We start from the raw sequence: 12125 nt of genomic DNA, 5'->3' as shown, positions 1-12125 counted from the left end.
AAGTTTATATACCAAGCAGTGAAAGAATTATGTAAAAATCATGACTGAGTCCAAAGTTATAGGCATTTAAATTTAAAAAATTAAAAAAAGGCGATTTTTTGTCATTTTTTTGGGAAAAAAGTATCTTTTTCTTTTTAAGTTATCTAAAAAGTTTCTAAGAAGATGTATACAGAATTTATACTTTTTGGAAAGCTGACTTTACATAAAATACGATAAATGAAACAAAACCTAAAAATTTTTGATACCGAGGGGACCAGGTCCATCCAAAAAAACCCTATTTTTTATGGAAAATTAAATTTTGAGCAAAAATTCTCAAATCGCATAGTCGATATCAAATTATAGTGACCTGTTTTATATGACCCAATAAGTTCTTAATCATTTTGTAACGGGTTTCGATAACCCCGCCCCTGGTATGGATATAATAGGCAAAAAACCAAAAAATCCCATTTTTGGGATTTTTTAAAACTTTTTTGGGAATTCCGGGATTTCTAATAAGAAAATTCGAAATTTTTATTTAATTTTGGATTTTGAGTAAAAAAATCTACCTAACTGTAAAATTTCATCAAAAAATATTCATAAATAAAATTTTTATTGCAATTTGAAAAATTTGTATCTTCGCAAAAACTGAATAAAAAACATTTTTTAATTTTTTTTAAAAAAAGTATTCCGCGAATTTTTTAATTTTCAAAAATTATATACAGTTTTGAAAAATAGACAAAATTACCTTTCCATTGATATATAACATGCCTACCTAATGTTTTTTAAGTGACAAATTAATTAGGGAAAACTCAACATCTTTTAGAAAATTTACCTAGCACTATTATTTTCATCCATATATGTAACAAATTTAAGAGTTAACCTTATGGATGAAAATAATAGTGCTAGGCAAATTTTCTAAAAGATGTTGAGTTTTCCCTAATTAATTTGTCACTTAAAAAACATTAGGTAGGCATGTTATATATCAATGGAAAGGTAATTTTGTCTATTTTTCAAAACTGTATATAATTTTTGAAAATTAAAAAATTCGCGGAATACTTTTTTTAAAAAAAATTAAAAAATGTTTTTTATTCAGTTTTTGCGAAGATACAAATTTTTCTAATTGCAATAAAAATTTTATTTATGAATATTTTTTGATGAAATTTTACAGTTAGGTAGATTTTTTTACTTAAAATCCAAAATTAAATCAAAATTTCGAATTTTCTTATTAGAAATCCCGGAATTCCCAAAAAAGTTTTCAAAAATCCCAAAAATGGGATTTTTTAGTTTTTTGCCTATTATATCCATACCAGGGGCGGGGTTATCGAAACCCGTTACAAAATGATTAAGAACATATTGGGTCATATAAAACAGGTCACTATAATTTGATATCGACTATGCGATTTGAGAATTTTTGCTCAAAATTTAATTTTCCATAAAAAATAGGGTTTTTTTGGATGGACCTGGTCCCCTCGGTATCAAAAATTTTTAGGTTTTGTTTCATTTATCGTACTTTATGTAAAGTCAGCTTTCCAAAAAGTATAAATTCTATATACATCTTCTTAGAAACTTTTTAGATAACTTAAAAAGAAAAAGATACTTTTTTCCCAAAAAAATGACAAAAAATCGCCTTTTTTTAATTTTTTAAATTAAAATGCCTATAACTTTGGACTCAGTCATGATTTTTACATAATTCTTTCACTGCTTGATATATAAACTTGTTGTTAAGCGAATAAAACAAAATGGCGAAAATCGGGAATATTTGGACCTGCTATTATCAAAAAAAACTAAAGTAAGGACGGTAAAAATTTTAAAATTTTAATTTTCAAATGCGAATATCTCCTAAACTATAAGAGATAATTTACTGCTATGACAACATTTTTTATAGTGCTCGATGAGGAGATTCTATATACGAAATTTTTTTTAAATCGGAACTCAAATGAAGAAATAGGATCGTTTTAAAAATTTAACATAGCCGAGGTGTCCTAATTTGATGACCCCCCGCCGGGCCCCTGGTTGGCCTATAAGGTCCAAATTCAAAACCTAAACTCGACAACACCTCCTCTTTGTGCACACCAAATTTCATTAAAATCGGATTAACCGTTTAGAAGTTACCGAATTATTTCCCTCTTTTTTTTTTTCCTATACCACTGTGTGTTGTTTCTAGATAAAGTGCGTGTACTTTAGGAAAAATTTTATTTGTATTTTGTTTTTGTTACAATAACGAAATACAAGTAAAATACAAAACAAATTAACAACATTTATTTGAATGTGTTTAAGGAAGGTTTGCCAAACCGAAATCGGCAAAAAGCTTGACATTCAGAAGAAAAAAAAAAATTTTAATTTATTTCATTTTCCTGACTATATCATTATTATAGCAATAACAAAACATAATAAACAACAACCACGCTAAACGAAATAAACACACAAATGGCAGGCAAACCAACAGACATCCAAACATACGAAACTAAATACACAAAAAAACAAAATGCACAAAAACAACGCAATGAAACTAACAGACATCCAAACATAGGAAACTGAATACACCAAGAAACAAAAACAATATACACAGCCATCCAAACATACGAAACTGAATACGCCAAAAAACAAAAACAACATACACAAGGCAATGAAACACATTCCGAAACGAAGTAATCAAAAACACAAAAACAAAATACACAACGCAATGAATGAGCAGTTTGTTGTTACTTATTTTTTATGAAATTTTCAGAGGTTGTCTCGGATTTTTGCTTATATCTCCGTTGTTTATTTACGGATTTTAAATAGGAAACTTCTCGAAAGCATGTCTGATAGAATTATTGAAGATTTGGATCCCGAAGATATCTGGGGTCTTCAGAAAACTGATTTCAACAGACAGACAGACAGACAGACAGACGGACATGGCTTAATCGACTCCGCTATCTATAAGGATTCAGAATATATATACTTTATGGGGTCGGAAAATTATATTTTGGAAATTACAAACGGAATGACAAACTTATATATACCCTTCTCACGAAGGGGAAGGGTATAAAAATGATATTATAATTTTTTTTAAACAAATTTATTACATTTTTAAATATGCTACAGTGTACATTTGGGTCTCATTTAAGTAAAGTTGGCATAAAGTAAATATTTAGAAATGAGTTTTTTGATAAAAATTGAATATGCCTAAAGCTAAGACTTTTTTCTGTACGTTTGTATGTTTTTGTAAATATTTTTCCAGAAAATGTTTTTATTAATTAATGCCATAACTTTTTTGTGCGAATCTACCATTTAATATAAAATTTCAAAAATTTTTTCGATAGCAAATATATTATTAATATGTATGAAAAGGTGTTATTTTAAACCATCTTTACAGACAAAGATTTAATTATTAACGACTTTTTAAAATTCCATTTTTTTATAGATATTTATGTTACTTTTTCAAAAATTTTAAAAGTGAAAAAGTGCAATTTGGCCACTATATTCCAAAGATACTCTGAAACCTTTTCAAGTTTATAAAATGTATCAAATTTGCATATCATTACAATTTTGGCACATAGTACATTTCTTAGTATATTATATTTTCCTTATTAATGCAAATAACTTTCACAATTTTCAAGGTACGACAATTTTGTATACCTTGAGAAACGCACATTCTTTTGACATATCACTTATTCAAAAATATTAAGTTCTAAAATTGATCAAATTTGGACATCATTACAATTTTGGTACAGAGTGAATTTCTTAGTACATTGTATTTTCTCCATTCCTGCAAATAACTTTGACAGTTTTCAAGCTACAACTATTTTGTACATCTCATTTTAATCCATAAGATACCCACGTTCTTTTGATGTATCAAAAGTTTTAGGTAGGTATGTTGATAGGAGGATGTACACTACATCAAATCCGAAGAAATACACTTCGGGCCTGTTGTGAGCATCTTTCAATTTTGCATAGATGTGGTCGTAATCCTGTGTGTCCACTCAGAATACGTACCATCATTCTAACTTCAAACTTGCTCATTTTGAGGAGATTTTTCGTCTTGCTCTCATCATGGTCACCCCATAGGATCTTCGTGGTTCTACCCACTGTTTCATTATTTCAAGAGGCCTTATGGGATTCTCTCACCCATATTTTTAGTTCAGCTTTTGCGCTGTGGGCGCCATATTTATTCTAATCCAATTTACGCATTCCGTTATTGCTCGTACTTCTGCCTGGAAGCTTGTGTGATGATTTGGTAAACGGTGGTATATTTCTGTTTCCGGGTCTTCAATATAGAACCCCAGCCCCACTTTGTCCCCCAATTTAGAGCCATCCGTGTAACAACGGATTCCTACTTGTATTTGCTCTAATGTTCCACTAGACCAAGACATTCTATCTGGGATCAGCGCACGTTGGGTTGAAATGGGTCGAAAGTGACGCTTAATTGAATTTTTAAAATTAAGTTCTTGTATTAACATTTGGTATCGGATAAAACTAGTTAAAATTCTACATCACTATGTAAATCTTCAACCATCTATCTTGTCAGCTGACTCCGTAGTGAGCTGTCAAAGTTAAAAATTTTTGCTATTTTTTAAAAAGTGAAAAAAGTAAAATTTTGCATTAAACGAATATTTAAAATTCCAAAATGTGTTATTATTTAAAAAAAAGAAAAACTATCTGATGTAAAATTGCATTAAAAGTGGGGTTTTGATGGAAGTTCTGGACATAGTTCCTATAAACAGGCTTTTTAAGATTCAAGTTCAAGCGACTCTGCAGTTTTTATAACGTCCATTGTACCTCTCAAACTCAATAATATAACAATTTGGAAAAATTCTCGTCCTTCATCAACGAGATTTTGCCGACCTTTAAAAATTTAGTATATTAAGGAAACAACAAGTGTTTCAAAATTAGAAAAGAAAACGGTTGAGGATGAAAAAACAAATCTTATAGACTCATTAGTTTCGGTCGGAGAAAATTCTATAAAAGTTCACCATGAATTATCTTTAGTAATGATAGATGGAAAAGTGTGTAACGCGATTACAGACACGCGCTCTACACAGAAGTGCTATTTGTGTGGCGCTACGAGTAAGATGTTTAACTCAATTGACACAATGATTGTTAGGGAAGTAAACAGTGATACTTTGGAGTTTGGCCGTTCAATACTTCACGGGTGGATACGATTTTTTGAGTGTCTCCTGCACTAAAATAAATAAAATACCAATAAATAAGTGGCAAGCAAGGTCGGATGGGGATAAGAAAATAGTTGCGGAAACAAAATCACGAATTAAAAAAGAATTTCGGGTAAGAACTGCTTTAATTGTGGATCAGCCAAAGCCAGGTTCCGGAAATTTTAACGACGGAAATACAGCAAGACGTTTTCTTTAAAAATGCAGAAATATCAGCAGAAATAACGAAAGTTGATTTGGCCTTAATAAAAAAAATGCGCACAATATTAGTTGTTATTTCCTGTGGTCACGAAATCCACCTAGAGAATTTTCGCAATTTTGCTCATAACACTGCAAAAATATCCATGGTTTTGTATGACTCCTACAATACATAAATTTTTAATTCATGGTCCCGAAATCATAAAATATGTCCTTTTACCGATTGGAGAACTTTCAGAAGAAGCTCAGGAAGCCAGAAATAAGGATTTGCTCGCAAATGCAGCCGAGAAAAGTCGAATGAAGATTTTTTCTCAGTTCAGATCCATTCATATCTAGTATAAATAAACAAAATGAGCGGAAAGAAAAGCAACAATTATCAAATTCCGAACTACAGCTTTTGCTAATGCCTATTATTTCTCAAGAAATACATAATAGTGAGAGTAATGATAGTGAAGATTATGATGATGAAGGTGAGGATGAACATAATGATACAGATGAGGAAGATTATGATGCAGATTGTTAAAACAGTTAATGTATAATATATAATTTTTTTCTTAAATACAAACAAAATGCATAAAAAAATTCAAATATTGTTTTTTATTAACATTTTATACAAATTTTAGAATTCATGAAATTTTGTCGTAAGGACAAATAGGAGTTTAAATCAATTATGTAGAAAAATTTATATATGTATTTATTATATTTTATGTATCTTTTTAATAATATATTCCATATATTTTAATTTTAAATTTTATTTAATCATTTATAGCTTTCTACTTTAAATGTACAATAAAATTTGTAAATTAAGCCCATTGTCCACAAAATTGAAAAAACGTTCCCAAACAGACAAACATTTTTTTTTTTCTTTTTTTTTCTTTTTGTTTAATACGGTTTCTTTTTAAGTGTATGACAATTGTTGACAAACAAAAAAAAATTATAAAAATTCATTTCGTTACTTTTTTAAAAAAGTTGTAAAATTCTCGAACCCAATTTCAGACTTTAAATTACACTAATGTTCATATTTATGCAAAATATATATTTATTTTTTTATTTTTTAGAAAGAAAGCTTATATTGCTTTCGTTTGCTTCTCATTTTTTAAAAAAATCACTTTCCATTTTAAAATTACGGCGAATATTCTGAAACAAACAATAATTTTCCGAAAAATAAAAATGTTTATAAAATCGTAAAAAAAGATTTTCAGTGTATCTTTTTTCAGAATATGCCTTTTTATGTATATTTAACGATTTAAAAAAAAAAATTTAATTACGGCTCCCATGAATTAATCTCCACTTTCGGTGTCATCGAACCCACTGTGCAGCGTTTCATAGTTTCCGGTTTTAAGTAGGAAGCACGTAAGACTTATCGGTCGAAGCGAAGCTCTTGATTGCCCCTTTAACCATATCAGATGTAATTACAATTTCCGTGTTAGCCTCCCCTTCCTCCAATATCGGTTCATCTATGTTATTCGATATACCGGGTGGGAAATGAGAGTCCATTAGGAGTTTCATTGTCTCCTCCATATCCTCCAGCCTCCTGCCCGTATATCGACCATAGATTCCAGTTGGACATGAGTTTTGGATAGGAATTTTGTTATCTTCGACACTTTATTTACGCTGTCTACCTGTTCACAGAAAAGTTTCCAGGAATTACCAAGTTTCCGGATCTCCCCGGTTACCCAGGGTTTCTCCTGGGCAAATCTCCGCCCTCGCAGAGGCCAGTTGTCCTCGAACGATTCAACCAAGGCACTTGTGAGCATTTCTACTTTGGCGTCTATGTCCTCTTTATTTCGACATTGAAGAGTGTCCTGACATTAACGGTTCTTTAGTAAGGAACCGAACATTGTCCAATTAGTTTTAGACTTATTCCGAAACTTATTCCTTATCGGCTTTGGTGGCGGCCGTAGTATTTTGAATCTTATGTACCGATGGTCAGAAAAGGAGTGCTCGTCCGAAAGTCTCTAATCTTGAATTTCGTTTATAAGCTCTTCTGAACATATAGTTATATCTAATACTTCTTCTCTGATTCTATTGACGAAGGTAGCTTTATTACCTAAGTTCGATGTGTCTTTAGTATTAACGAAATCCATAAGGGCTTGTCCCCTGCAATTGGTGTTTGTTCTACCCCAAGCTACATGGTGGGAGTTGGCATCACATCTATTACAATTTTCTTATTTTTTGTTTGTGACTCTTCGACCAGTTTCATTAGCTCCGACTTTGGTGGTAGTGTCGGAGAATCGAAAGGCAGATAAACAGGTGCAAGGTATATGTTGCCACGACCTTGCTTCAGCACCGTTGCATCCGAGAAAACATAAGTTCTTGTGACATAAGATACATGTTCTCGGTCGAGATCCTGTATCAGCGTAGAAAAGTTGGAAATTTACGAGATTTAATCCAGAAACCTTGTTGCGAATCGTCCAAGGTTCCTGGATTAAAGCTATATATATATATTACCTGTGTTAATTTTAGCCATCAGAGCGTTGGTAGCCATCTAGCTCCGATGGAGGTTTATTTGGATAACCTCAATCATTGTCATCCATTTGAACTGTCTTCTAGCGAGTTAGTGATAACATCCTCTCTCGTTAGATTTGACTCCTCCGGGTAACCTGAAGTGGCTATTGATGCAGTGGGTACCATTGATGGCACTGCGGTGTCCTTATCAGGAATAGAAAGAGCAGTCTGCTCTGCTGTTCTGTCTTCTGGCGAGTGACTGATTTCCTCCTCGCTTTTAGGATTTGACTCCTCAAAATTTCCAGTACTTGCTAATGATGCTTTGGGTACCGTCTTAGGTTTTTTAGTGTCCTTATCGGGGCCGGTTTTGACATCCCTTTAAATCGGCGCTTCCCCAACTTTGGAAAGGGCAGCTCCACCTTCTTTTGTCGAGTTAGTGGTAGCTTCCTCGCTTTTAGGATTTGACTCCTTAACGTTATCAGTAGTTGCTACTGATGCTGTGGTCTTAGGTATTTTAATGTCCTTTTCGAGGCTTGTTGTAACAGCCCTTATAATCGGCACCTTCCGAATTTTGAATATGACAGCTTTATAGGCGAAGTAAGCCTTACCTTTATTCTTGGCAAAACTAGCCATAGATTTCCACAGCCAGCTCAGCATTTTGACCACCAAGAATTTCCAGTATTCGTTCATTAGCCAGTTTACTGCCCTATCCTTTTATGTAGACAGTGGACTTTAAGAGCAGCTCGCTCTTCTTTGTCAGTCCCAGCTTAGCGCCGTCCCAGGGAGGAGAGGTACTTTCCACCAAGTTCTTTAGGGTGCTAACACATTGGTGAGATGCCAACCTCATCAACATCGCGCCCATGCTGAAGGGCAAACAACCAATAGAGAGCGTGAGCTGCGACACGCTCTCTATTGGTTGTTTGCCCTTTGAAGCGATTGCATGGTCCACTATCTTATTGTTCACCAGATCTTCTACCTTACTCTGTTGGTCTATTGGAATTTTGCCTGTCGGATTACCGGCATCGTAAACTGCATAGCAGAGATCGCTCCGGTGTCATCTTCTGGCAATTTTGGCGTAAGATGGCGGCTCTTTTCCTTTTCTACTGTCTAGCCTCTCTTTCCTCGCTTTTCGGGGCTTCTTTTGATATACACGTACCTTCGAGGTTGATTTCGCCGAATTGATCGTCTTCGGAATATCTATCTTGGCGTTGTCACCCTGACTCTCAGGATTCTGACTTGAGGTTCCTTTGAGTGAAGTATGGCTTGGCTTTGACTGTGTATTAGAAGACGGGGAGCTCTTTTTCTTCTCAGTTGTCAACTCATCGGGAGACCTGATCCTCTTTGCCTCACATCTTGTGAGAGAGTCCGTTAGATTGACTAACAATGATTTCCAGAAGCATCTTTTTCAACTTTCTCCTCTGTGCTCCAGATAGTATTTTCTTAGTAACAGGTAGTTTAGCTATGCTATCACTCACCTGTTTAACCATTTGCTCTACTTCATCCTTTTTGGGATTTCCTATAATGGTGCTGTTATTATCATCTGTGGATTTAGAGTCGGAACCCTCACCTATATTTAAAGGCTGAGGTAGCTTAGAGCTCTCTCCGAGTACATCCTTCTCTTTCATCCTATGTTTTTCCCAATGGCATGCTGTACACTTGACGCATTGTCCGCCATGGAGGCCAAGGTACCCACATCCGTAGTAGTATTTTGCTCACGATTGCAGGATGACGACGACACGTGACTCGCGAGTGGATCAACACTTGCCGCCGGTACTGGGTTATTTAGGCCCTGCATCGTAACTTTCATCTTTTTATTTTCCATGTTGTTTTTTTCAGTTTTTTGGTCCGCGGGGAATATAATATTGGCAGGTGGTGGACAATCTGCCCTCCCTCAGCTTGAGTCAAACTAATCTCTACAAAAATGTTCAAAACTTGGTTTTATATAAATCTTAATAATTCTAGTGATTTTCGTAAAGATCGGGCATTATTTGACCCTAGCCCCCATACAAAGTCCCCTTCAGAAAATGACTTGAATGTCCACAATTCACTTATAAACAGTAGGATAACGATGAAATTTGGAAAAATAAGTTTTATATAAACTCAAATCGATATTAAATTTTATAAGGATCGGATCAATTTTTTCCTTAGTCCCTATATAACCGGACCTACCGATTTGGGCCTTTTAGCTCATAACTACGACAAATATACTACTATCTTTCAAAAAATTGGCACAACTAAGTTTTATATAGCCATAAATAACACTGTCAATTTTCGTCATAAACAGGCCTCATTTGACCATAGCCCTTATAGAAAGTCCCTTTCAGAAAATGAATTGAATGTCCAAAATTCACTTATAAATACTAGTACCATGATGAAATGTGGCACAAAAAGTTTTATAAAAATAAATAAATTACTTGAATGCTCCATACAACCGAACCTTCCGATTTGGGCCTTTTATCTCTTAACTACATACGTCTAATATACTATCTATCCAAAAATCGTCACCATGTGCTGATGTTTGTAATACGCAAAAATATTTGTTTTAATGTATACCAGTCGGTTCCGAATCACTTTCTGATTCAATGAGGCTATGTCCGTCCTTCAGACCGTGTAAACATTGTATGCTCGCTACAGCTCGCAGTTTTCAATATAATTTCTTAAAATTTGTTACATACTCTTCTCTGGATCCAATAACGAAGGCTGTTTAAAATTATTGAAATCGGTCTGTTATGGATTTTACCTTTAAGTTTTCTTTGTGTTGAGAATAAATGATTTAAAAACACATTTAAGAATTTTAAAACATATCTTCACTTCATATTAAACTGATATTGGTCATTAATATAATTAAACATATTTTGATGATTTTATGTTGGCAATTCCTTGCAGCAGTTAAGTTAAGAGCAATTCTATCCAGATAAGAGTACCACTTTCGTAAATCCTACACATATTTTATAATATATATATATATTTTAATAATGTCACAAAGACCATGGCCATAATGACACTTTTAAAAGTGGAAGTTATGTCCATCGACAATATAACTCTTTTAGGTTTGACAAAACGTCCATGAAATCTCCTAAGTTTAAAAAATAAATGTCCCAAAAAAATTAATTTCCCACCGATTATGCCGAATAATTCGACCAAATCTATAATCTTTTGACTTATGATTGCCCAAAAATTAGCAATAAAGCTATTCCAAACTTTTTTATTCATGGTGAGGAGGTTTGAGGTCCTTGATCCCAGCAAAAAAATACTGCTTGTCTGCTATTTTGTAAGGGAGACTAAATCCGAATTCACTTACTGGTGCGCATTAAAAGTACATGATTTTTGTTTGAGATGAGCCACTTAGAAGCAATAGGTTTTTAACCCAAAAAGCGTTTATTTAATAGCAACTAGTTGCACTTACATCATGTAGTTTATATTTTATTACAGTGAAGGAATAAAGTCTACTTACACCTTGTTATTTTTGTATATAGGAAAATGTGCAAATATTATTAGCAAAATTAATTAGTATTTGTGTAAAGCTTTAAAAGTTATGATAATTCATGCAAAAAAAATTTATAAAAAAAGTAAATACTTTTGGAGATTACTAATTCAATACAAAAAACAGGTGCAAAAAGTGGGGAACCCCATTATAGCTTTACAACTCTTACATTGTTTATAGTTTAAAGTGTAAACAAATATTCAAAGCTTATTTTTTCCGCATAAAATTTAAAAAAATGGAAAATCGTAAGGAGATACAGATTTCAGTTAGAAATCTTGTAATAAAACTGCGAAATAAGAATAAATCGTATGGAGAAATCGCAAACATTGTGAATTTAAGCCGTTCTACTGTACAAACAATTGTAAGGAATTACAACAAAAATGGTACAACCGAAAATAGCATAATGTTCCAATAAGATCGTGAATCCAAAAACTATAAGGAATGCTTTGCATGACAATGGATTTCGTAGCAGGATCGCACTTAAAAAAACACTAATTTCGGAGAAAAACCATAAACTTCGATTAGAATTTGCCCGTGCACACATCGATAAGGGTACTGATTTTTGGAATCGTGTTATGTTTACTGATGAAAGTAAATTTAACATTTTCGGAAGTGATGGCGGATCAAAAGTCTGGAGGAAACCCAATACAGCACTTGATCCTAAAAATATAACAAGTACTGTTAAACATGGTGGTGGTAATGTAATGGTTTGGGGAGCGATGGCTTCATCTGGAGTGGAGAATTTAGTTTTTATAGGGCAAAACATGGATCGTTATTTCTATAAGAATATTTTAGAACAAAATTTGAAGCCATCCGTGGATAAATTAGGACTCGGAACACAGTGGATATTCCAGCAGGACAACGAT

General features: G+C 33.2%; 1 protein-coding gene across 1 annotated transcript in view; it reads right to left on the bottom strand.

The window, feature by feature from the left end:
• Positions 1 to 12125, bottom strand: part of LOC119601169 (serum response factor homolog) — a 92900-nt gene that overhangs the window by 920 nt on the left and 79855 nt on the right. The gene's annotated exons all lie outside the window — the stretch shown is intronic.

This window comes from Lucilia sericata, unplaced genomic scaffold (assembly GCF_015586225.1).
Source record: "Lucilia sericata isolate MDLA Ls3-8-SP2 unplaced genomic scaffold, ASM1558622v1 Contig000146F_arrow, whole genome shotgun sequence".
In the NCBI taxonomy this organism is placed as follows: Eukaryota; Metazoa; Arthropoda; class Insecta; order Diptera; family Calliphoridae; genus Lucilia; species Lucilia sericata.
This window is presented reverse-complemented; position numbering and strand designations above follow the sequence as displayed.